The 24381-nt window shown below is 46.8% G+C and overlaps 1 non-coding gene across 1 annotated transcript; it reads right to left on the reverse strand.

Annotated features, from left to right (window-relative positions):
* Positions 1-3929: 3929 nt before the first annotated feature.
* Positions 3930-4001, reverse strand: TRNAC-GCA (transfer RNA cysteine (anticodon GCA)). Its single transcript has one exon. It is a non-coding gene; the product is annotated as a tRNA-Cys (tRNA).
* Between the last annotated feature and the right edge of the window lie 20380 nt (positions 4002-24381).

Genomic DNA, 24381 nt, shown 5'->3' on the forward strand with positions numbered 1-24381 from the left:
TCATCAGGACTAGTAGCCATTGAGAGGCTCGTCTTCCATTGAGAGGCTCATCTTCCATTGAGAGGCTCATCTTCCATTGAGAGGCTCATCTTCCATAGAGGATCCTCTAATCCCCCTTTTTAAAGCTGTCCAGGTTGGCGTCTGTTGCTCCATCTTGTGGTGTCAAATACCACAGTTTAACTGTGTGAGGAAGTATTTCCTTTTGCCTCTCCTGAATCTCCCATCAGTGATCCTGGGTGGTACTATATGAGAGAGAGAGAGAGTGTGAGAGACGTTTTTCACTATCCACTTTCTCCATGCCATGTGTCACCTTATAGGCTCTATTTATCATGACGTTTCTATCCCGCCGTCTTTCCTCTTGCCCAGAACCCAAGGCGGCTTTCAGGATCCTCCTCCTCCTCTGCATTTCATTCACAACAACCCTGTTAGGCTGAGAGACACGGACTGGCCCAAAGTCACCCAGTGAGCTTCATTTATTTATTTATTTATTTATTTATTACATTTATATCCCGCCCTTTTTCCTCCAAGGAACCCAAGGTGGCATGCATAATCCTCCTCCTCCTCTCCATTTTATCCTCACAACAACAACAACCCTGTGATGTAGGTTGGGCTGAGAGTCTGTGACTGGCCCAAAGTCACCCAGGGGGTTTCCCTGGCCGAGTGGGGACTAGAACCTGGATCTCCCGACTCCCAGTCCGACAGTTTAGCCACTACACCACACTGGCTCTCTGTCACATCTTTCCCTTCTTTACTGGCCTTTTTTCTAAGATAAAAAGGCCTGAACATTGTAACCTTTCCTCATAGTGGAGTTGCTCCACCTCCTTGAACATTTCGGTTGTCCTTTTCCGCACCTGCAATTGTAGTTTATTTATATTTTCTGTCCTTGAAGGAGGCCTGGGCTAGGGTAACCATATGGAAAGGAAGACTGGGCTCCTGTATCTTTAACAGTTGAATTGAAAGGGGAATTTCAGCAGGTGTCCTTTGTATGCATGCAGCACCTGGTGACATCACAACAGTTAAACCTGCAGGAGCCCTGCCCTCTTTTGTATCCAGTCACTCAAGTATAGCTAGTGCAGCTTTAACTGTTGCGATGGAGCGGGAATTGCACCAGGTGCTGCATGCATACAAATGACACCTGCTGAAATTCCCTTTTCTGTGCAACGGTTCAAGATATGGGAGCCCGGTCCTCCTTTCCATATGGTCACCCTAGTCTAGGCAGCATCCATGGTTTCCTCTCCTCTGCCTGTCCTCCCATTTCGTGCTTGCAACAAACCTGTGATGTCTATTAAAGTGTGTGTAACTGGCTGGGTGAGGATTTGAACTTTGATCTTCCTAACCCTACTCCAACACTATAACCACTATTTGCCTTTCTTTCCAGGCTGAAGAGCTTCTCTGTTGTCTCTTTGACTCCCTCACCTCTGAGAGCATCCACCAGATTGAGATGCAACATTCCTAGCCAAGATGGTCCTGGCCATCTACCGTGATCCTACCTAGATCTATTTTTATCTTGGGGCTGCAGACAAAAACACACACACACTATGCCCCATGAACATTGAGATCATACAAGTAAACAGTTCCATGGCTTTATTAATAAGAATTACAAGTTCAGGAATATTCTGCGTCTCATGCCTCAGTTCTGTGGGCTTGAATATATTATTTACTGCTTGGCAGGTTTATTTAATATTTTTTCTATGCCACTTTTTAGAGCCTTCATAAGGTACAATACAGTGTACAATACAGATGTTAAATGCAATAACAATGGTCAAATGACATAATGAAAACAGCTTCACATAAAATTATTTTCAGGAGGCCAGTGGAAAATAAAAATCAGGACAACTTTTGTCAGTGCTATAGGTGATACCCGCTGTTCGTATGCTGAATTATTCACATCACAGAATGGCAACTGTCACTTGATATCCTGTTCTTCATTGCCTTACGTTCAGCATCAGCAATTGCCTAAGTGGGAGAGGGTTGCCAACTGACTGGGGGGGGGGGCGGAACAGGCCTCGTCCACCCCTGCAGTTTTAACAGCTGCAGAAATCAACAGGCAGAGCTTGCCACAGCATGGAGACAACCGTTATTACCTGGTAATTTCTGGAGATTGAACTGCTATTAAAGGCACAGGAGCAGAGATCAATTAAAAAGTTGGCAACCCCAGGTTAAGATGGGTGTAAATTTCTTGTGAGAAATCAGAGATCTCGTGGAGAGAGGTGTGCAAAGCAATTATACAAATGGTGGTGCACAATGAGTGAAATTGAAAGGAGTTACAGATTTGGGATTTATTTATTTAGTATTTTGATACTGCCCAATAGCTGAAGATCTCTGGGCTGTTCACAAAAATTAAGACCATGAAATGCAGTTTAAAATATAAAACTTCAACCACAGTAACAAAAACACAATATAAAGATACAATATAAAAGTACAACCAGAAATAAAACTGAGCAGCAATGAAGAGATTTAAAGTAGGGCGACCATATGGAAAGGAGGACAGGGCTCCTGTATCTTTAACAGTTATGCTGAAAGGGAAATTTCAGCAAGTGTTGCTTGTATGCATGCAGCACCTGATGAAATTCCCTCTTCATCACAACAGTTAAAGCTGCAAGAGCCCTGCCCAGAGTGACCAAATACAAAAGAAGGCAGGGCTCCTGCAGCTTTAACTGTTGTGATGAAGGAATTTCACCAGGTGCTGCATGCATACAAAGGACACCTGCTGAAATTCCCCTTTAAGTACAACTGCTAAAAATACAGAAGCCCTGTCCTCCTTTCCATATGGTTGCCCTATTTAAAATGCAGATTTTAAATTAGCCGGGCATAGAGAGATGGCCAGGCTTGCGCCTGTCGCTTTAACAGAATTTTGATCTGCAGGAAGCAGCTGGCTTAATTTTGCCACGTTTTCACCTGCAGAGCAATAGGCTGCTAACAGGACAGAGCTATAGAGGCCCCTACCTGCTGGCCTCCTTCCCTTCTGTGCCCTTTCCACAAAGGTATGTTTGCTGCACCTGCCAGCCTGCTCTCCACCCCAGGTATACCTGCTCATGAGTATCCTCAAATTTGCTGTTGTGTGAACCAGACTGATAATGGCAGGAGAGCTAGAAAACAGAAAACAACAAAACAGTGCTAAATGGAAGAAAATTATGGGCTTCGATGGAGTTAAAAACTGAAACAGGTGGGCTTTATCCTAGGTAGTGTTAACACCTTTCTTTTCAAGACTCCTTTACCACCTGCACATCAGGTGTGTGGGGGGGGGCATTGCATTGTATAGCGTGTAAACACTTTACCTGTTGAGCGTCTGCCTAGCATGAAAACTGGTGAAGAAGTTTGGTAGCGGGGGAAGGTGATTCTTACACATCTTTTGAGACTACATTCTTCCTTCGACTAAGTTACACTCTTACGGTATTATTATTATTATTATTTTTAACCAATGTCATATATTTTATTTATTTGAACGTTGATATTTCCTCGCCTGCCCAGTAAGGACTCCCGAGGCTATAACAGCTGTCTGGGGCAAAGAAATCCAACCATTGAACCTTTTCCTGGTATGGAAGGGTTGTCAACTTTCCAATTAGATCCTGTAGCATTGCCTTCAGCCAAAGCTTAGTGAGCAAAAGTAATAGGTGATAATGTTTATATCTTTGCTGTGGAGGGGGAAAATGCTTTCCTTGCCAATACCTGCAAAGCAGTCTGCCATTCAAGTCACAGGTACAAGAGCTGCTTGGAAAGTTGGCAGCCTAAGAGCATGGGATCTCCTCCGTTTGAGCAGGAACAATGCCAGAAAAACGTACATTTATTTAAATGTTTGGAAGATGCATTTAAATACATTCCTTGCTCCTTTGTGGGATGGGGGAAGACAGGAGTATAAATGTAGATACCTAACTAAGGCAGTTTCCCCAAATCATTCCCCCCCTTAAAAAAAAGAAGGGGGGGAAAAGAGGGGGCACCTGGATTTGAACCAGAGACCTCTTGATCTGCAGTCAAATGCTCTACCACTGAGCTATACCCCCACTAGCTGAACAGACTTACTCATTGAGGCTACTCAAAGGCTTTGTTTCTGTTGGGTATATTATTTTCATTTTGACAGGTCAATTCAGATGTGTACAGTGCATTCATCACCTACAGAATCTGCCACTCTATGTTATTGTCCGTAATTTTTTTAAAATTGGATGTGTTTTCATGACCAATGTTGTTACCCATCCATGTCCTTTGCAGCGGGGTGGGCATGCTGGAAATGGAAAGACCTGAAAGAGCCTCCTCCCTTCCATGGGCTCAGCAAAAGCGATTCCCTCTGCAGCCTTTCTTGTGACTGATCAAGAAAGCAGAGCTCAGCCGCTCCCGCGGCACCGTCTAAACCAGCCGTTTTCAGGCAGATCCTTGCAAAGCAAAGGGCAGCCTCACCAGCAGTGCTCAGAGACCTTGAAGAATGGTCTTGGGATCAGGCTGGGCTTGCTCAAGGACAGCATCATTGGGCATTTGCCAGCACCCCAAGATCAACTAAATAAAATAAATAAATAAATAAACTATGGAACCACTGCCTTCCCATATCCATTTCAGACAAAGTATCTAAGAAGAGCAGATGTGGCCAAAGAGAATTCTCAGGGGCTATTATTTATTTATTTATTTATTACATTTCTATACCGCCCAATAGCCGGAGCTCTCTGGGCGGTTCACAAAAATTAAAATCATAGTAAAACAATCAACAGGTTAAAAGCACAAATACACAATACAATATAAAAAGCACAACCAGAATAAAAACCACACAGCAAAATTGATATAAAATTAAAATACAGAGTTAAAACAGAAAAATTTAAATTTGTTAAAATTAAGTGTTAAAATACTGGGAGAATAAAAAGGTCTTCAGCTGGCGACGAAAGGAGTACCGTGTAGGCGCCGGGTGGACCTCTCTGGGGAGCTCATTCCACAACCGGGGTGCCACAGCGGAGAAAGCCCTCCTCCTAGTAGCCACCTGCCTCACTTCCTTTATTTATTTGTTACATTTCTATACCGCCCAATAGCCGGAGCTTTCTGGGCGGTTACATGCGCTCAAAGTCCCGCAGTGGCTGTGAAGCAGCACTGCATCAGTTTATATGATGCAGCCTCAGTTTCACAGCCACCATGGGGCTTTTCCACGAAGCTGCGTGGTAAAAAGTTTGACTTAACCGACTTTTTCGGTTCTGCCATCTAACCTTGCTCCATGGCTGATCCAGGGCGACTCCAGTACCTGGATGACCGCCGGAAACCCGGCGCTCCCTCCTTGACACCAACTCGGTGCCGTGAAGAGAACACCTCAGTTTACATGTCAGGGGCAGAGGGGAGCTCATTTAGGGTGCTGTGCCCAAGGAGCCCCAAAATCCTGGAGCCAGCACTGTTCCTACATGCCTTCCAGAAATCTTTGCTCCTCTAGCTGTGCCTCTCTTAGCCACTGAAGAACTGTTCTCTTCACTGAGGTCCACAGCCGCATCTAGCCCACCTGCAGACTTAGAAAAAGCTCTCAAGTGGGCTGATTTCCTGGCAACTAAAAAGATCAAGGAGCTGGAACGACAGGTCCCCTGTGAGGAAAGCTTACAACATCTGGGATTGTTTAGCTCAGAAAAAAGGCGAGTAAAGGAAGACGTGATGGAGGTGTACAAAATTATGCATGGTCTGGAGAAAGGGGATAGGGAGACATTTTTCTCACTCTTTCATAACACTAGAACCCAGGGGGAGATTCAGGAAAGATCAAAGGAAAGATTTCTTCCTACAGAGCAAAGCTAACCTACGGAATTCACTTCCGCAAGATGTAGTGATGGCCACCAATTTGGATGGCTTGGGTTGAGTTCATGAAGGATAAAGCTATTGATGGCTACTAGTCCTGAAGGCTACATGCAGTCTCCAGTATCAGAGGCAGTATCCCTTTGCACGGCAGTTGCTGGGGAACATGGGTGCTGTCTCACGCATGTCCTGCTTGTTACTGTGTGAACAGAATGCTGGACTAGATGGAACTTATAGACCCCTTCCAACTTTCCTATGATTCTCTGACCTTTGGTCTGATCCAGCAGGGCTGCTCTTATGTTTTTATGAATGGCTGATGACCACACGATACAAGTTGTTGCCCTAAGATTTAACCCCCAAACCTCAGCTTCAGAGGCAATGCCCGAAACTAGGCAACTCTCTTCAGCCTTTATGTTTTCCTCTTTGTTCCTCAGCAGCTCCAGGGCATGGGTGGGTGTGTTTGTGTGTGTGACTTACACCAGGCAGGTGGTGTGGAAGGAGACGCTTCAAATCACCCCTTCCCTATCTGCCACTTTTTGCAAGGTCGCGGCGGTGGAGCAGACTGTGTCACTGATCTGCCTTGCCATTTTTATTTATTTTGTTTCATTTCTGTACCGCCCCATAGCCGAAGCTCTCTGGGTGGTCTGCAACAATTCCTAAAAAAAAATATACACAATGCAACGAAATGAAAACAGACTAAAATTTTCAACCCAGAAAAACTAAGACAATGTAAACAGCTAAAAGTAAATGCTATTTTTCCTAACAGACCTGTCCAAAAACAGCAGACGTAGATGTTCCGTCATGTACAGTTAAATGCCTGGGAGTAGAGGGTGGTTTCTTACTTGGCAGCCCTCAAATGGGAGCTTATTCCACAATTGGGGGGCCATGGCTGAGAAGGCCCTGGCCTTAGCTGCCACCTTCCGAGCTTCTCTTGGTGGTCGCGTTTGGAGGAAGTCCCCAGATGTCGATAATAGTGTCCAGGCATGTTCAGGTTGGGAGAGGCATTCCATCAGGTATTGTGGTCCCAAGGTTTTTTAGTTTGGGGGCCTTGAGGTGTGTAATGGCAAAAGCCAGTGTGGTGTAGTGGCTAAAGAATCAGACTGGGAGTTGGGAAATCCGGGTTCTACTCCCCACTCGGCTATAGAAGCTCACTGGGTGACTTGGGGCCAGTCAAAGACTCTCAGCTCAACCCGCCTCACAGGGTTGTTGTTGTGAGAATAAAATGGGAGAGGAGGATTATAAATGATGCCTTGGGTTCCTTGGAGGAAAAAAGGTGGGATATAAAGGCAATAATAAATAAAAAGCGTTTGTTGCTGTTCACTCTGGGGAGGAAGATGTTAAAGAGCCCTTTGGGTTCACATGGGGAAAAAACATCTGAGGTGCACCATAGGTTGGGGATTCTACTGAACTACCACGGCCAATGGAGCACCAAATTGAGCCCAGGATTGAGGTTTTTTTTATCTCTCCTGTGTGTTTTAATAGTGTATTTTAAATGTGATTTTAATATTTCTATGCAAACCGCTTAGGGATGTTGTTATATTTGGCGGCGTGTAAATAAATAAATAAAAGTCCCGCCGGAATCCAGCCCTGCCCAAGACCATGTCTGTCCTCTGCCAAACGCCTCCACCCGCCCCCAAACATGAATGGTAGTCAGCCTGGTGCCATCTATTAAGGCCGTTTTGTCTGTTTTCCCCACAAGGTTCTTTTTTTTTATCGATGTGTTTCTGTCTATGCAATGTCACAGCCTCCCTCCCTCGACTCACTGTCTCCGACAACACGGCGCAAGGCAAAGCGAGTCCCCTGATGTTAGCACGTTCCTGAACTGCTCTCGCCTTTCCTCTGTGAGATGCAAAATCGGCCACCTGCAGGCATTCAGGGGAACATGGGCCTCCAGTACCTGGCTACGACTGTATATGTTCTAGGAAACTTGTCTGCCTACTTAACCAGCCTCCTCAACACCAAGGCCTTCAGCCGATGAGAAATTGATAGAATCATAGAACTGTGCAGTTCAAAGGGACCACAAAGATCATCAACCCTCTGCAATGTGCAGAAAATCAATTAAACCATCCATGAGAGGTGACTGCCCAGCCTCTTCTTCAAAGCCTGTAAAGATGAAGAACCCACAACCTCCATAGGTAGACTGTTACACTGTTGTACAGACCTTACCTCCAGGAAGTTTTCCTAATATTAAATCAAAATCTAGGTAGCTGTGACATATACCCATTATTTCGGGTCCTGATTTCTGTGGCCATGGAAAAGAGTTCTTGATCCTCTTCCCTGTGGCATCCTTTTATGTACCTGAACACTGCTAACATGTCTTCCCTCAGTCTCCTTTTCTCCAGACTGAACATCCCAAGTTCCTTCAGCCTGTCCTCAAGTCCCTGTAACATCTTTGTTGCCCTCCTCTGGACCTGTACTAACCTGTCAGTGTCCTTCTGGAAATGTGGTGCCCAGAATCGTACACAGTACTCCAGGTGTGGTCTCACTAGTGCTGAGTAGAGATCTACTCTTACAGGATCTCTACATTAAGGAGAAATTGCATTGCTTACCCAGGGCTTCCTGCTTCTTTTGCATGATTGTTATGGGATGCATTACACGGACAGAGAAGGGTGACCACGTGGTTTGAATTGAATACTCCTCCGTTCACTTCTATTGAGACAGCGCCATCTAGTGGCAGAAGACCTTGCTTTTTCCCAGATATTACCACATGAAGGGGTTCTTTTATTAGCAAGATTTCCACGGAATAGAACCAGTGATGTCCTGGTTGACAACGTCATGTAATAGACAGGCAAACTTCCGTGAGTGGTCAATCGTGAGTGAATAAATCGCTCATTTAGAGGAGCCCTTATTATTATCCGAACAATTTAGTGTAGTACCATCAGGGATGGGCAGAAGGGATCTACTGAGATATTATTGGTGGATGACTTGCAGTAGATTTCAAAGTGTTACTACTACCAACAACAACAGCTTCTTCACCCCTGTTCCTAAATTTGACTGTTAGATTCCTGTTCAATAGTAACATGCATGGTATGGAGAATGTGGACAAGGAGACATTTTTCTTCCTCTCTCAAAATACTAGAACCCAACGGGGTCATCCCATGAAGATGATTGGTGGGAGATCCAGGACAAATAAAAGGAAGGACCCCTTCACACAGGGCAGAGTTAAATTATGGAACTCACTACAAGATGTAGTGACGGCCACCCATTTGGATGGCATTAAAGGGTGTGTGTGGATACACTCCTGGAGGCAAAGGCTATCCATGGCTACTAGCCCTGATGGTTGTGTGCTATCTCCAGTATTCGAGGCAGTAAGCCTGTGTGCACCAGTTGCTGGGGAACATGGGTGGGAGGGTGCTGTTGCACCATGTCCTGCTTGTTCATCCCTGGCCAACGGCTGGTTGGCTACTGTGCGAACTGAGTGCTGGGCTAGATGGACCCTTGGTCTGATCTAGCATGGCTCTTCTTACGTTCCTATGTTCTTAACTTAGACATCCTCCTTCCTTCCTTCCTTTCTGTCTCTCTAACCTCTTTCTTTCTTTCTTTCTCTTTAACCCATTTCCAAAGAGTTCGGAGCAACATATCTGCCACCCTAACACACTTCTTACCCTCGCAACATTCCTGTAAGGTTGGTTAGACTGAGCGATAGTGACTGGTCCAAGAGGCTGTTGTTTGGTATTACAGCACCTGCTTTGCACACTGAAGGTCGCAGGTTCGATCCCCGGCATCTCCAGGTAGGGCAGGAAAAACTGATGAAGCACTGGAGAGCCTACGCAGCATGGACATCATGGGGAATTTTGACCTGGAGGAAGCAGCGCATGGATGAGAGCCAAATGATCAAGCCTAAGAAAGACTCAAGGTCACATTCCTGGAAGGCAAAGCTATTATCTGTCACAGTGACGGAGAACTATGATCGCTACGAGCAATTTTCGGCTGCTTGTTTTATCGGACAGGGTTGTAACACCATCCTGTAGTAACTCACCCACAGAAATCCAGTTTCCTTTTTCCCGAGCCCCCGTTTACACGGAAGTTCCAAGCGGGAGGATTTAGTGGGCCTGAGCAGAGGGAGAAAATGAATAAACCGAGAGAGGGAGAGGGAGAGGGAGGGAGGTTGCTTGGTTGGGTGGGAACAGCCAGCATTTCGCAGCTGGCCTTTCCTTGTAAACAATTCATTTAGATTGTGAAAGGCATCAAAAAAACTGAGGACAAAACAAGCAAGAATGTTTGCCTCCCAAAAGAAAGAAAAGAAAAGAAAGGGAATTGAGAGGGGAAATTATGTTGAATAACATTCACTCCCCTACTTTCATTGCCTCCATTCCTTGCAGGGGGGCGTGGCGTCTGGGGTTTGGGGGAAGGTAGGATTAGTGGTCATGAGGGCCGCCAACTGACCAGAGAGCGAGAGGGGGAAGTTATGAGGAAAAATTGTGAGGAAAGTTTAGAATGGCCATATATATATATATATATATATATATATATATATATATATATATATATATTACATTTCTATACCGCCCAATAGCCGGAGCTCTCTGGGCGATTCACAAAAATTAAAAACATTCAAAGTATAAAACAACAGTATAAAACCATAATATAAAAAACAATTTAAAAGCTCAACCAGATAAAAACAGCAGCAATACAAAATTACAAATTTAAAACGCCAAGTTAAAATTTATAGACTGTTAAAATGCTGGGAGAATAAAAAATAAACACACACACACACACACAAAATACATAGGGTTGCACTAAATTTGCATATGCAAATGTATATGTATAGATGCAAATTTAGAAAGAAATCTTTAAATAGAAATACACAGTGGAGGCTGATGACTCCGATGTCAGATAAGCGGTGAATTCGCTCCAAATTTCAGTCAGAACTCTAAGGGAGCGATCCAAAGTGTGAAGCTATCAATGGATCTGTTTCCTAGTGTTTTGGATAGCTCCTTTAGAGTTTGGATGCGTTTTGACTGGTACGGAGGCAGTAGGCTAGTTTGGGGGCCCATGCAGGGCAGGTGGTGGGGCATGCACAATGCTGTCCTCCAAAAGAGGGGAATGGCCGGAGAGTTCACGAGGAACAGCTGAGAGGTTGCCACGGTTGTCCACCAGCCCCTGTCCCATCATGACATCTGCTACCCGAAGCCATGGTCTTTGCCTAATGGTAGAGCTGGCCCTCCATGAGGTTAAGGTAATTGGAACAAACGAAGAAACATTTGGAAAGGGGCATTAAGTTTCTAGAAATTGCTAAGGGAGCGCTTGCTGTACCATTCTTAGAGCATGGCTCAACAAGGCACTCTGGGTCACCTTGAGCTTTCTACTGTTTTGGCAGGGTTTGATGGGCCTGTGACAATCTGCAGTGACAGCGGCTAGTGTAGAATGACAAACTTGTCAGTCTCCTGCCTTAGGGCCCCTCTCTGAAACCAGCTGGGTCAAGAAGACACCAAGAGCAGCAATGTGTAGGGCAATAGGGCAGAATTTTGACACCTTCTGGAGCAGCTTTCCACAACCCGGTGCCCTCCAGATGTTTTGGATTACAACTCGCCCAACATTCTTGCCCATTGGCCTTGCTGGCTGAGGCTGGTGGGAGCTGAAATCCAAAACATCCAGAGGGCACCAGGTTGGAAAGACTGGCTCTAGAGCCTCCGCCGTTGCAGAATGCCAGCCTAGCTTGGCGGGCTAGTGCAAGCCAAGCCAAGCCAAGCCTGCGTTCATTGCTGACAGCTGAAGCTGAATGATGAAGTTTGGAGCGGCTGCTGTAGTGAACTCCAAGAATCACAAACACAACAGAATGTAATTGTCCTGTGTGGGATTGTGAGGTTTTTCAAGAGGTGAAGGTTTGGTGACCCTAAATAAAAACATGGTCGAGGGAGTCCCCCAGCTTGATTTTAAGGAGCTGAAATGAAGATTCTGACCAACATTTGAAATCTGGCTGGAATGAGGATTCCAGCATGTGAAGTTTGGCTGGAATGAGGATTCACCAACTGTTCAAATCTGACTGAAATGAAGATTCGCCAACCTTTGATCTCTAGCTGAAATGAAGATTCGCCAACCTTTGAAATCTGGCTGGAATGAAGATTCACCAACCTTTGATCTCTGGTTGAAATGAAGTTTCACTAACCTTTGAACTCTGGCTGAAATGAAAATTTGCCAATCTCTGGCTGAAATGAAGATTCGCCAACCTTTGAAATCTGGCTGAAATGAAAATTTGCCAATCTCTGGCTGAAATGAAGATTCGCCAACCTTTGATCTTTGGCTGAAATGAAGATTCGCCAACCTTTGATCTCTGGCTAAAATGAAGATTCGCCAACCTTTGAAATCTGGCTGAAATGAAGATTCACCAACTTTTGATCTCTGGCCAAAATGAAGATTTGCCAACTTTTGATCTCTGGCTGAAATGAAGATTCGCCAACCTTTGATCTTTAGCTGAAATGAAGATTCGCCAACCTTTGAAATCTGGCTGAAATGAAGATTTGCCAATCTCTGGCTGAAATGAAAATTCGCCAACCTTTGATCTCTAACTGAAATGAAGATTCTCCAACCTTTGAAATCTGGCTGGAATGAAGATTCACCAACCTTTGATCTCTGGCTGAAATGAAGTTTCACTAACCTTTGAACTCTGGCTGAAATGAAGTTTCGCCAACATTAGATCTCTGGCTGAAATGAAGATTCACCAACCTTTGATCTTTGGCTGAAATGAAGATTCGCCAACCTTTGATCTTTGGCTGAAATGAAGATTCGCCAACCTTTGATCTTTGGCTGAAATGAAGATTCGCCAACCTTTGATCTCTGGCTGAAATGAAGATTTGCCAACTTTTGATCTCTGGCTGAAATGAAGATTCACCAACCTTTGATCTCTGGCTAAGATGAAGATTCACCAACTTTTGATCTCTGGCTGAAATGAAGATTCACCAACCTTTGAAATCTGGCTGAAATAAAGATTCACCAGCTTTTGATCTCTGGCTGAAATGAAGATTCACCAACCTTTGAAATCTGGCTGAAATGAAGATTCACCAGCTTTTGATCTCTGGCTGAAATGAAGATTCACCAGCTTTTGATCTCTGGCTAAAATGAAGATTCGCCAACCTTTGAAATCTGGCTGAAATGAAGATTTGCCAATCTCTGACTGAAATGAAGATTCACCAACTTTTGATCTCTGGCCAAAATGAAGATTCGCCAACCTTTGAAATCTGGCTGAAATGAAGATTCACCAACTTTTGATCTCTGGCCAAAATGAAGATTCACCAACCTTTGAAATCTGGCTGAAATGAAGATTTGCCAATCTCTGGCTGAAATGAAGATTCACCAACTTTTGATGTCTGGCTAAAATGAAGATTCACCAACCTTTGAAATCTGGCTGAAATGAAGATTCACCAACCTTTGAAATCTGGCTGAAATGAAGATTCGCCAGCTTTTGATCTCTGGCTAAAATGAAGATTCACCAACTTTTGATCTCTGGCTAAAATGAAGATTCGCCAACTTTTGATCTCTGGCTAAAATGAAGATTCGCCAACTTTTGATCTCTGGCTGAAATGAAGATTCACCAACCTTTGAAATCTGGCTAAAATGAAGATTCACCAACTTTTTATCTCTGGCGGAAATGAAGATTCGCCAACCTTTGAAATCTGGCTGAAATGAAATTTTGCCAGCTTTTGAAATTTGGCTGGAGTGGACCATTCACCATCTGAATGCTGAATGGGAATTTTCAAATTTCATGTTTACTTTCTGAATGTGAAATTCGTATCTAAACCCTTTGAAAACCTCTCCACGCACCCGGAGGCATTCATTTCATGGCTGGCTCATCTTGCGTGCCTGGACTGAGGGTTCGGCATGGCAAAACATGAGCGGAGCCCTGTTTCAGATTGCGGCCTGCAGATGATCTCGGGTTTCCTCCCTCCCTGTCGATTAGGAGGAAGGAACTCCAGCCGCACAGAGCAGTGAATCTTCCCTAGCCTTAGCAAGCCCCAGCAGCTGCAGTTGCCATGGCAACTGGCAGAGGCCTGCAGGGTGCCGGCGAGCCTTGTTCCACCAAATCAGTGCAGACGGCATCAACTCTGGAGGAGAGGGTGTAAGGTGGGGGGGCGGAGGTACACAGGGGTCTACTACTATGGCGAGATATTACCTCACGGTTTTCCTATCACAATGCAAGGCTAACCAGAATCCTTCCTTAATAACCCAGGATTCAAGTTGAAAATGCTTCCTTAAATCAGTGGCTCCCAATATATTATTAATATTGATATTAGTATTACTATTAGCACTGATTTATTATTTAAACTAAGAGAACCTGCCAATATTATCTGGATTGTTTTGCTTTTAGATTTCCTCCAAAATCTCACTGAAGGGAATAGGGTTACATTTCATGTTAAGGAAACCAGAGATTCGAGGGCAAAACAGATGTTAACATGTGTAAAAAAGCTCCAACAGTTTGTTTGTCATTAAAAGCATCCAGGGGAGGCTGCAATTTGGTACAGTTGATGTTCATGTGTGTACATGCACACACACACGTGTGTGTAGAGCACCTTGTACGTGTGCCTGACCAGCCCTCGCTGGTGGGTTGTCCGACCTCCAGGATTACCTTCAAGAATTTCTCGGAGATTGAGGTCAATTTGGGGAGACTTTGGGCCCAACCTGGAGGATCCCTACACGAGGCTGGCCCAAGACATTTTGCCGCCTGAGGCGGAGCAGCAAATGGCCCAGTTATTTGAGCACCTGAGGCAGAAAACCTCACGAGCAGCTCCCTCTCTATCTTTGGCAGTAAAATATAACAACAATAATAATACAAACAGAGAACAATTTGCTGCCTTTTCATGACATCCAAAATCTGCTGCTTTATGAGGGCCTGGATGGAAGATGACCTGACCCACCACCACCCCACCCATGTCTACCACCTGCAGTAGCTCCCTGCTGGGAGATAATTCAAAATATCTACACCCTGTCCAAACACAGATAAAGCTGAGCCATTACCCATTCCAGCCGACTCTCGTCTCTAGGCTTGGAGTATTCCTTCAGCTTGTACTCTTCTCGCTCGAACTTGATGTTGGCTGAGAGCTGTGGCATGTTGGAGATCCAGGCGGCTGTCTGCTCTGCAGCCAGCATGATGGGGGCCAACTTCGAAGGCGTGTGTGATTGCTTCAGGTTGGGGCAGAAGAGATGGGGACGTTGAGCGAAACCTCTCCCCTCACTGCGGGTTCATCGAGCATAGTGCTTCATGAGCATTAATCTTGTGAATCCTTACAACAACCTTGCAAGGTGGATCAGGTTTATTTTTATGTATTATTACAGATTGGGCAGGGCTTGAAGGAAACAAGTTTCGCCTCAGGCCATCTCCTAGCTAAGGTTGTTGGACAAACTCAAAATGGACAAAAATGAACTTGGATTTGTAAGAATCTGACTTGTGGAATCTGCTCCTCAGCCTGCATGGAGTTTATGGGTTTTTTATTTTTAAAATTTCCCAAAATCTATGCAACTTTATTCTCAGGAAATACTCTGTTTCTCCTGAGACATACGCTCTCCTTGAAAATATATGGTGGGAAATGTTGACTGGAACAGGGGACAATATGGGGTGGGAAATCAAATCCATCTGTGAACGGACATCGGAATGAACGACTCCACACGATCTACGAAACACACGGGATGGATCTCCCAAAATCTGGACACCCCTCCTCCAAGCAAATTTGCATCTGAAAGATCAGTTTTGAATGGGGGGGGGGGGTTCTCAATCTGCAACGCTTTGTCCTAGCTACTGTGCTAACCCCTGAGCAGCTCCTTGCAAAACAGGGATAATGTCTGCATTTGCAGGTCCTGGGAGCAACCCTCCCCAGCTCAAGGACCATGTGGGCTGAGGAACTGAGGAATTTGTGATTTACCAGAAGCAGCTACCAAAATTTAGCCCCGTCCCTGGTAAGTGAACCATGCAGAGCATAGGTATTTTGTGTCAGGAGTGGCTAACACAACAGGTTCCCTCTAAATTTTTAACTGCTGAATACGTTGGTATTTTCGGAGCGAGAATTTTTTTGGTGATGATGAAAACATAGATGTTTCTGACACCCAAATGTGAAACTGTGCTTTCGGGATTGTGAAGAAAGGCCTGTCGAAGACCCTATGCGAATGTTTCACTCATTTGGCTTCCTCCAGGGCAGAGAACACATTACATGCGTATGAGTGTAATGCAGCCCTGACAGGGCGTTGTCGCGTCTTTCTTCTTTTTAAAAATGAAAAACACCCGAGGGAAAGTGCAGATTAAGTGCAGTGGTAGCAATGGGAAGGAGAGGCTTAACCCTTTCTTTGCTTTTATAGTCAAAAGCCCTCTCACACATACACAGGAGGGGGTTCTAAGGTATGCATTTTCAAGGGTAAATGCATGTCTGGGATCCCACATGGCAGAATGAGGGAAGTTACTGGTGGCGATATTTTAAGCAGAAAGAAGGCCACCAGGAAAGGGTTAAAAACATTAGTTTAATCCCCTTCAACATCTCCAGGTAGGAATGGGAAGGGTTCTTGCCTGAAACCCAGGCAAAGAGCTTTCGGCTATTGGGTGCCATAGAAATGTAATAAAAATAAAGAAATCCTACAAAAACCCTACAACAGGAAGTGGGGGGAAAGTCCTACAAAGAAGTCATACGCTTCCCCAGCCAGCCATGCTGGAAGCTGATAGACTTCCTTCTGTCTAAACATGCGTAGGGTTGTGCCATAACTAACTAACCATCTGCTGCCCTTTCATGACACTCAAAAGCAGTTGCCTGAGGCAACCACCTCCCTCCGCCTAATGGTAGAGCTGGCCCGAACTGCATGTTGTGTCCTTCTAAGACACTTTGGCACCTGAGGCAGAAAATCCAGATGCTTGTCCTCAGCCCTCACCAATCCTAATTAACTTTGTCCAGCAGTTTCTGAAAGGGCACTCTCGTTGGTTAGACTTCCAAATAGTTGACCACCAGTCAAACGAGGACATTATCAAGGCCAACGGCTGGGTTCGTGTTAGCCACAGCCCAAAATCACCAGGAAGTTTTGTGGGGGTGGGGTGGGGTGGGATTGCTCATGTCCCAGGTTGCAAATTGGATATGTGTGTGTTAACTTCCCACTGTTGATTTATTCATGACAACGCATCTATTTTTTCCCCCATTGCTGCTATTTTTATTGGTAAAGTGAAACATGTATACCTGGACACAGTTGTAAGTGGCTCTCTGCCTGCCTGCTAATGAACAGGCAGCGTGACCCAGTGGGGAAATTTCCCCTGCAAATTACACGGAAATGAACAAAAGTAGCCATGTCAGATCATCATGCTATGGGAACAGATTAGGCCTATGTAGCCCCTTTTCATTTAAATGAGGTCTTGAGAATCACAGAATAGCAGAGTTGGAAGGGGCCTACAAGGCCATCGAGTCCAACCCCCTGCTCAATGCAGGAATCCACCCTAAAGCATCCCCGACAGATGCTTGTCCAGCTGCCTCTTGAAGGCCTCTAGTGTGGGAGAGCCCACCACCTCCCTAGGTCACCGGTTCCATTGTCGTACTGCTCTAACAGTCAGGAAGTTTTTCCTGATGTCCAGCTGGAATCTGGCTTCCTTTAACTTAGCCCATTATTCCGTGTCTTCACAGGACAGCTACCGAAAGGGTTGTGCTCCGTGGGTCAGGTCTGTTGATTTCCCACTCTGCTTCCTTCCCAATATTTACTGCCTGAGGTAGTTGCCTTACTTAGCTCTGTGGTTAACATCTTTAAACTGGGACGGGGCAGAACAGCCCTTCAAACAGAGGACTGCCCTCTGTACGTGGGGCTGCCCTTGAAGACGACTCGGAAGTTGCAGCTAGTGCAAAATGCAGCAGCTAGACTGCTAACTGGTACATCCCACAAAGACCAGATAACGCCGGTCGTAAAGGAATTGCACCGGCTGCCTATATGCTTCTGGATATTTTGGAGGAGCCCACCCATGCAAGTCATACACTATGGTGAGACATGGGAGAGGGCTTTCTTTGTGGTGGTACCCCAGCTGTGGAATGCCTTCCCCTTGGAGGCCCGACTAGCACCAACACTGATTTTATTCCCGCGCCAACATGTTTTTTTAACAAAGCTTCTCATGGCTAAATTCCCCAGGCTTGCACATTGTTTTAACTGGTTTTACTGCTTTTAAATTCTATACTGGTTTTTAGCTTATCAACGGTTTAATTTGCTTTTAGCTGTGGATATTTATTGTTTTATATTGTTGTATAATTTTATTTATTTATTTTTATTTATTTATTGCATTTCTATACCGCCCCATAGCTGAAGCTCTCTGGGCGGTTTACAAAACTTAAAAAGAGTAAACATTAAAAACAAATAGACAAAGTTTAAAAACCATAAAAAGCATTAAAAAACAACAGTATCCTTATAAAAACAGCTATTCCCACAATAGCAATCTGTATGCCATCCTGAGATCCTAGAGATATAGGGTGGGATACAAATATTTTAATAAATAATAAATAAATAAAAGAGAAGGCACGGTTCATGACTGGGCAGCAGTTACACGGAAGCGCAGTCCATCAGTACCAGCACTTTTCGGACTGGTTCAAGGGCCAAGAGGTCCCTGGACTAAGTGCCTTCTGACTATAGTGGTGGGGTCCCTCCATTCGAACTCTTGGGGGTTTCTCGAGCAGTGGCAGCAGCAACGCTCTGAGTGGCATCAGGTAGCTAGGTCTGGCCGCCATTTTAACCTCCCACAATGCCCCTGACCTAGCATTGCTCTGGGCCACTGTGGGAAATCCAAAGGTTGGCCAGCCTCAGCCGCCCAGCACTTCTTACAGCGTCAGGCCAAACATTATTTTAAAACGGGGCGGGGGGGTGCTCTGCTCACTCTGACCCTGCTTCTGTTCTGGGCCACCACAATTTGAAATCCTAGTGGCCTTTTTTGGGGGGGGGGGGAGACAGTCACTATCATGCAGGTCTCCCTTGCTGTGTTGTACATAGACCCCAAGCGGGGGTTTGGTTCTTGCAATTCTCCCTCATTGACTCCTGCACGGCTCCAGACATTTGTGTGTGTTCTGATACAAATCAGATCCCGGACATGGTGTCATGCCTCCCTCAGATCCAGGTGAGGATGAAGAGGAAGGAGAGGTGGCAAATCCAGGTGAGGATGAAGAGGAAGGAGAGGTGGCAGATCCAGGTGAGGATGAAGAGGAAGGAGAGGTGGCAGATCCAGGTGAGGATGAAGAGGAAGGAGAGGTGGCAGATCCAGGTGAGGATGAAGAGGAAGGAGAGGTGGCAGATCCAGGTGAGGATGAAGAGGAAGGAGAGGTGGCAGATCCGGGTGAGGATGAAGAGGAAGGAGAGGTGGCAGATCCGGGTGAGGATGAAGAGGAAGGAGAGGTGGCGGATCCCGGTGAGGATGAAGAGGAAGGAGAGGTGGCGGATCCCGGTGAGGATGAAGAGGAAGGAGAGGTGGCGGATCCCGGTGAGGATGAAGAGGAAGGAGAGGTGGCGGATCCCGGTGAGGATGAAGAGGAAGGAGAGGTGGCGGATCCCGGTGAGGATGAAGAGGAAGGAGAGGTGGCGGATCCCGGTGGGGATGAAGAGGAAGGAGAGGTGGCGGATCCAGGTGAGGATGAAGAGGAAGGAGAGGTGGCAGATCCGGGTGAGGGTCGGAGCGCAGAAATAGCTCCCGAGTCCTCACTGCCAGATAGTGGCCAATGCTCTGCCACAGCTCCTCTGTCGGATTCAGAGGACCAAGTGCCACTGACCCCTAAGAGCGAAGGAGGCTTAATGTAGGAGAGCAACGGAGAAGAGTGTCGGCCCATTTAAGGGGAAAAGCCTGCCAGGAGGCAGCTGCTCCAAGACGCAGGAGATAAAACTGCTGGAATTCCACAGGCCGGCACTGAAGTGGAATGTCAGATCAACCTGCCAGGGCTCTTTTACCTGCTCCTAGACCTTGAACCTCGCCCCATCTGGACACCGTGACTTCTTTGGATTTTGGACCCTGGACTGGACAAGGACTCTTCTTTGCCTTAGTGAATCAGCTTGGAAGACCCGGTAAACTCCCAAGTCCTACTTTGTCCCATCTCTCCCTCCCGTCCCTCCTGGCCTTGGCGGGTTTATTGCCGTTTATCAGCAGGAGATTTACGGCCATTCCTTGGAAGGCAGCCTTGGTCAGCCCGCAAAGCCTGACACATGGCGACTAATGTTGGGAGATGATCGAAGGCCAGCATGCAGTAGGAAAGGCTGGTCACTTGGCGGGGGCCAGAAGGACTGAAAGAGAGGCCCGTGGATTTGGCCGCATCAAAGCCGTGCCGTTCTCGCTCCCCGCCAGAGCTGTGGAGGGAGAGAGGAAGAGATAGTGGGCTGCAGAAGCACAGCAAGATGGGATCACACGCTCAAGCCCAGAAATAGATGGAGGTCAGAGAAAAACAAAGAGTGGTGGGTGTGTGTGTGTGAGTGTGTGTGTGTGTAAACAAAGCCTACTGCAAACCAGCAAAGTGCAAACCAGCCACATCTGATGCTTGCACTTGGATTCAGCATGATGCACAGCCCTACTGCCTTGGGTTTGGAGAAGGGTTCCTTCACCTCCGTGGATTTTAGGGAGGGCTAACTGGGCTCCTTGTAAGAGACACACTGCACTCCGTTGCACCTGCCGCCAGCCCCTTCCTGGGCTGGCCGCTCTCTTTCACCTTTGCTCTCGGCTCCTCCAATCTCCCAAGAAGGCTTTAATGAAATTTGCCCTTAATTAAATCCAGACTCATTTGCATAATGGCTAGGAAATTGAAATGAGGCTGACAACGTGGCTGGAATTCGCTTTGCGGCCATCTCTCGACCCTCTTACTAAGGTAGGGGTGTGTGTTTGTGTTTGTGTGAGAGAGGGGGGCGGTCAGTTCAGACAACACGTTTCTCAGTGGTGGTTTCAGAATTCCATGGTGGAGTTTACACCACCATCAAGAAATGTATTGTCTGGTGGGAAAACACCACGCAATGATGGAGTCTTTTTTGTGTGTGTGGAAAACGCTCCATGCAGAATATCCACGCTGTGCAGAGGAGGGTTCCTGCACAACCGTTGTGTTGCGTGGAGGGCTCCGTGGAGTTTTCCGTTGCGTTGAGTGGACTTTTCCCGCAGAGTTCTTCGGCGAGAGTGGTAAAAGGAGCGAGTGCCGCTCTAGGAGAGCTGCTGGGATTGTTTTATGTGTGTAAGTAAGCAATAAGAGCAGGCTTTGCAGCAGTGACAAGACTCAGGGGTGCAGAGATTTAGCTGGATTTCATCAACATCTTTGGGTGCATCTCTCTCTCTCGATCTGGGGCACTGGATCTGCTAGGTAGGGTGCATAGGCTATTTGCCTCCAACTGTGTTCTATATGTATATTACAAACCTGGTATCATGGCCATGGAACATCTTCCCGTGGGGAGCATGTATGTGTAAGCAGGCTCAGGAAGAAGAGTGCCTCAGAGCATATGCAGAATACGTTCCCCTGACTGTTAAGTAACCACAACATGCCCCACGGATCTGGAATTCGGTGTTGGTGCACAAAGCCAAATCAAGTTCTGATCCATGGCATTCCCTAAGCAGTGACCTACTCTTACAGTGTTCAAAATATTGGAGCGGGGAAGGGACCCTAGGGGTTCCCTTAATGAAATCCACAAGCTCCATAGTTATCACAAAAGACAGGCTTCCCACTGGCTTCCCTCACCCTCTCCGTAATTCGAGCACTGCTTTCCCCTCTCTCCTTCCCCAGATCCACAAACGCTCCAGACAGAGAACCCAAGCAGCCCCTGTCTGTTCAAGCTGGCAGCCTTGTAGCATCTCCGCTCCCTGTTCGCTCACAGCATCGCCCGAGGCTTCTGCCAGCCCTCCGTGCTCCTGGTAGAATTGGTTTGGCTGCCACAGGGCGAGGCATGGATCAAGGAAGACAGGGCATGCATATTCATGACAAGCAGTGCCAGGAACCGGCACACACACACTCTCCTGCCGCGCCTGGGCTGCCGAGTCCCGCAGGATCCAGCCTTCACACAGCGCGTATCAAAGCTCGCTCTCTGCATCGCTTCTCGGAGTGGATTTCCGCCACCCACCCACCCACCCGGCACGTCCAGGGCTCCTTGGAAGCCAACGTCCTTTGACCTGGAAACGCTGTCCCCTGGTTCCAAGTGTGCGCGTGGCCCAGTCGAAATCATGCGGCGGAACACAGCAGAATGGCTTCAGGCCAAGTCAGGCTATGTGCTCATCATGTAGCAGCGGCAGCGGCTCTCCAGAAGCCTTTGGCATCACCTGCTGCTACGTGATCCCGTTACCTGGAGATGCCAGGAATCAGCTTGGGACCTGCTCTCTGCAAAGCACGGTCACTACCACTGAAATATGCTGCCAATCTGCAAAGAGAAAGCATTCCTCATATCAGGGTTGGCGCCAAGGGTAGGCACGGCCGGGCATCTGCTGAGGTCCCACATCCCAGCAGGGGGCCACTGAGAAGAGTCCCCTGCACGTGCTCCTCCTCTTTACCATGGCAACCAGCTGGCTCACCTGCCTTTTGTCCAGGTAACGGTGGCGTAGGATCAAGGGCCAGGAGATGCCACTGCCCACTGGTTCTCTGAGGGAGGGGGCCTGTTGGGGGTGTCTTCATATGCTCAAAGGAATTATTCTGAAGAAAACAATAATGCTGGTTGCTTTTGAAACAGCAGTGTGTACATAAGAAGAGTCCTGATGCTGGATCAGACCAAGGGTCCATCTCGTCCGGCACTCTGTTCACACAGCGGCCAACCAGCCGTCGGCCAGGGAACAACAAAGCAGGACATGGTGCAACAGCACCTTCCCACCCATGTTCCCCAGCAACTGGTGCACACAGGCTTACTGCTTCGAATACTGGAGGTAGCACATAGCACATCAGGACTAGCCTTTTCCTCCAGGAATTTCTCCAACTCCCTTTTAAAGCCATCCAAATTGGCGGCCGTCGCTACATCTTGTGGCAGTGAGTCCCATAGTTTGACTATACACGGTGTGAAGAAGTGTGTGCGTTTCTTTCCATAGCGCTTGTCTTTCACCAGGGACACAGTGGAACTACGCAGCTTCAACTTCCCAAATATAACTCCTAACGAGAACGACCCAATAAATAGAACTGGGCTTCCTAAGGCAACTTCTGTTGGAACAGTGGGAGGCCTCCTCTCTGGGGTGACCTTTCTGCCAAATAAGGACTCGGCTGGTCTTCCTTTCCCTCCTTCTATAAGGCCTTGGAAGGAGGGGGTTATAGATGGAAGTAAATTTCCCCTGAAATGAAAATTCAACTCAGAGGCCCTAATTCCAGTTGGCTGTGTAAAGATATCTGGAATGGATCCAGAGCCTGTCCCATTCCAGAAGGTTCTAGAAAGGACACTCGAGGCCAAGAACATCTCCAATTGGACTAGGCTTCTCCTTGCATGTTTCAAGGCCTCTAGCATGGCGTCACTGATCTTTTGACAAAGGCCCTCTGGGCATGGATGGAGTGGATTGTTTGGCCAGAGTTCCATTCCAGAGACTGAAGAGAGTAGAAAGGAATCCATTTCTGGATCCATTAAAACTTCTCAAAGAACAAATTGGTTCCTCTCATCTGTAATCGCAACGACACCATCTTTCCGACTGAGGAGGAAAACACAACAAAACCGTCGCTTATTTGAAATGCAACGTTCGTTTTCCTAATGGCCTAAATCCAAGATTAGTAGCATTAGTACTAAGAAATAACCTACCCTGTTTTTTTTCACACCCTGCCCTCCATGTCGCCATATTTCCCCGCGCAAAAACGGTTAAGGACTCATAACAGGCACAGATATATACGTATACATTTTTACCCCTTGGTTTTTATTTTATAGCAATTGTCCGCAATATAGAATCAATTAAATAACATTTAAAAACCTCCTTTGCACAAGTCAAGAGAATCCCAGAATATTTACAAACGTTTGTTCTGCGCGTCTGCGTGTGTGATGGTGATTGTTGCTTGGCTCCGTTTGTATTCTTTTCTCTTTCTCCTCCAGGAAGGAGCGGGAGAAAGGGTGTCCCCACATCGGCCCTTGGCCTTGCTGATGGGACTCTTGAGACACCCCCTCCCTCTCCTTGCAGGAGTACATGACAAGAACGGCGCATATACATCCGACTGGTTCACAATGCTAAGTCACAAACACAACCACCATAACGCAGGGAAGCTTCTCCAAAGGTGCAATGTTCAAATGACCCCGTTGGCTTAAGGATTGGGTGAAGGACTCACTCCGGGGATGGCCTTCCCATCAGGCGAGGTGAGGTCATGGGTTTGGGGGCATGGTTAAGAAGATTGCGTGGGAAGCAGAAGTGGCACAATCCACTTCTAAGGGCATTCTTAGTGCTGTAAAAGTGTCTGAGTCATGGCCCCTCCTGCAGAAGCTTTGTCTGAGGAAGTGGACTTGCCAGAGGCTGCAGACTCTCCTTCCTCTGAAGACATACCAGAGGCAGTGTTGCAGGGAGAAAGGGGCCCTGCAGCCGAGGAGGATGCAGGCTGCTCAGAAGAACACTATGAAGGCCATACTCCTCCACCTCCTGTCTCCAACGAAGCAGATTCTGAACCAGAAGTAAGTCGTCCGCCCAGCCCCCAGGAAAGGAGAGTCTGCAGCCTCTGGTAAGTCCGCTTCCTCCTCAGACGAAGATTCCTCAGGAGGGGCCATGACAGTCCGCTCCAAGTTTTGGAGGGCCCTTGGCAAAGTCCCCCC

Source organism: Elgaria multicarinata, chromosome 17, assembly GCF_023053635.1.
Source record: "Elgaria multicarinata webbii isolate HBS135686 ecotype San Diego chromosome 17, rElgMul1.1.pri, whole genome shotgun sequence".
NCBI classification, from domain to species: domain Eukaryota; kingdom Metazoa; phylum Chordata; class Lepidosauria; order Squamata; family Anguidae; genus Elgaria; species Elgaria multicarinata.